This window comes from Tripterygium wilfordii, unplaced genomic scaffold (genome assembly GCF_013401445.1).
Source record: "Tripterygium wilfordii isolate XIE 37 unplaced genomic scaffold, ASM1340144v1 ctg163, whole genome shotgun sequence".
NCBI classification, from domain to species: domain Eukaryota; kingdom Viridiplantae; phylum Streptophyta; class Magnoliopsida; order Celastrales; family Celastraceae; genus Tripterygium; species Tripterygium wilfordii.
Genome location: NW_024056172.1, coordinates 60001 through 62500, shown reverse-complemented (window position 1 = coordinate 62500; position 2500 = coordinate 60001).

Genomic DNA, 2500 nt, shown 5'->3' with positions numbered 1-2500 from the left:
GATGTCTCCTACTGCCAGTTTGAGAAACGGACTTAAGGCATATATATAGGGGGGTACTGAGGTTAATCCTTCAGACCCCCGCGCGCGCTATGGGGCCGCGCGCGCTGACGGGGTGAGAAATGAGCGGGACTACGTTTTTGAGGAAATTGATGTCTCCTACTGCCAGTTTGAGAAACGGACTTAAGGCATTATATATAGGGGGTACTGAGGTTAACCTTCAGACCCCCGCGCGGCGCTATGGGGCCGCGCGCGCTGACGGGGTGAGAAATGAGCGGGAACTACGTTTTTGAGAAAATTGATGTCTCCTACTGCCAGTTTGAGAAACGGACTTAAGGCATATATATAGGGGGTACTGAGGTTAACCTTCAGACCCCCGCGCGCGCTATGGGGGCCGCGCGCGCTGACGGGGTGAGAAATGAGCGGGACTTAACGTTTTTGAGAAATTGATGTCTCCTACTGCCTAGTTTGAGAAACGGACTTAAGGCATATATATAGGGGGTACTGAGGTTAACCTTCTAGACCCCCGCGGCGCGCTATGGGGCCGCGCGCGCTGACGGGGTGAGAAATGAGCGGGACCTACGTTTTTGAGAAATTGAATGTCTCCTACTGCCAGTTTGAGAAACGGACTTAAGGCATATATAGGGGGTACTGAGGTTAACCTTCAGACCCCCGCGCGCGCTCGGTGGCCGCGCTCGCGCTGACGGGGTGAGAAATGAGCGGGACTACGTTTTTTGAGAAATTGATGTCTCCTACTGCCAGTTTGAGAAACGGACTTAAGGCATATATATAGGGGGTACTGAGGTTAACCTTCAGACCCCCGCGCGCGCTATGGGGCCGCGCGCGCTGACGGGGTGAGAAATGAGCGGGACTACGTTTTTTGAGAAATTGATGTCTCCTACTGCCAGTTTGAGAAACGGACTTAAGGCATATAATAGGGGGTACTGAGGTTAACCTTCAGACCCCCGCGCGCGCTATGGGGCCGCGCGCGCTGACGGGGTGAGAAATGAGCGGGACTACGTTTTTTGAGAAATTGATGTCTCCTACTGCCAGTTTGAGAAACGGACTTAAGGCATATATATAGGGGGTACTGAGGTTAACCTTCAGACCCCCGCGCGCGCGCTAGGGGCCGCGCGTGCTCTGACGGGATGAGAAATGAGCGGGACTACGTTTTTTGAGAAATTGATGTCTCCTACTGCCAGTTTGGAAAACGGACTTAAGACATATATATAGGGGGGTAGTCCGGTGGGTCGAAAGACCTCCCCTCCTATATCGGACGTGGGCTTCGGTTAGGGGTGCTTGGCGTGGACTACAGCCTATATAGCACCCCATGTGGGATTCGGAAGGTCGGAAATCGAGGTGTGGGTGCTCGGCAAGGATCGCTTTCTCGAGCGCCCACTTGCGGGATATGAAATTGCGGGTGATTGCTCGTTCCTCGCACGCTGCGTGTGCTTGGAGGGCTCTTCCGCTGCTGACGGGATGAGAAATGGGGGGGACTACGCTTTTTGAGAAATTGATGTCTCCTACTGCCAGTTTGGAAAACGGACTTAAGACATATATATAGGGGGGTAGTCCGGTGGGTCGAAAGACCTCCCCTCCTATATGGGACGTGGGCTTCGGTTAGGGGTGCTTGGCGCGGACTACAGCCTATATAGCACCCCACGTGGGATTCGGAAGGTCGGAAACCGAAGCCGTGGGCGCTCGGCAAGGATGCCCTTGCCGAGCGCCCACACGTGGGAATCGGAATTTCGCTGGATTGGTCGTGTCTTGCACAATGAGCGGATTGGATGCGTGGGCATTGGTGTGGGCATCCTATCCAAATCGCTCGACGTCTTGATCCGCTCACGAGTGCTTGGCTTGGCCTTTCAGCTCGGGGTGCTTGGCTTGGGCAACTGAGCTGGGCGCTCCTTGTCGGAATCGAAAGTGGGCGCTCGGCAAGGATGCCCTTGCCCAGCGCCCATACGTGGGAATCGGAATTTCGCTGGATTGGTTGTGTCTTGCACAATGAGCGGATTGGATGCGTGGGCATTGGTGTGGGCATCCTATCCAAATCGCTCGACGTCTTGATCCGCTCACGAGTGCTTGGCTTGGCCTTTCAGCTCGGGGTGCTTGGCTTGGGCAACTGAGCTGGGCGCTCCTTGTCGGAATCGAAAGTGGGCGCTCGGCAAGGATGCCCTTGCCCAGCGCCCATACGTGGGAATCGGAATTTCGCTGGATTGGTTGTGTCTTGCACAATGAGCGGATTGGATGCGTGGGCATTGGTGTGGGCATCCTATCCAAATCGCTCGACGTCTTGATCCGCTCACGAGTGCTTGGCTTGGCCTTTCAGCTCGGGGTGCTTGGCTTGGGCAACTGAGCTGGGCACTCCTCGTCGGAATCGGAAGTGGGCTCTTTGCAAGGATGCCCTTGCCTAGTGCCCACATGTGGGAATCGGAATTTCGTTGGGTAGGTCGTTTCTCGCACAATGAGCGGATTGGATGCGTGGGAATTGGTGTGGGCATCC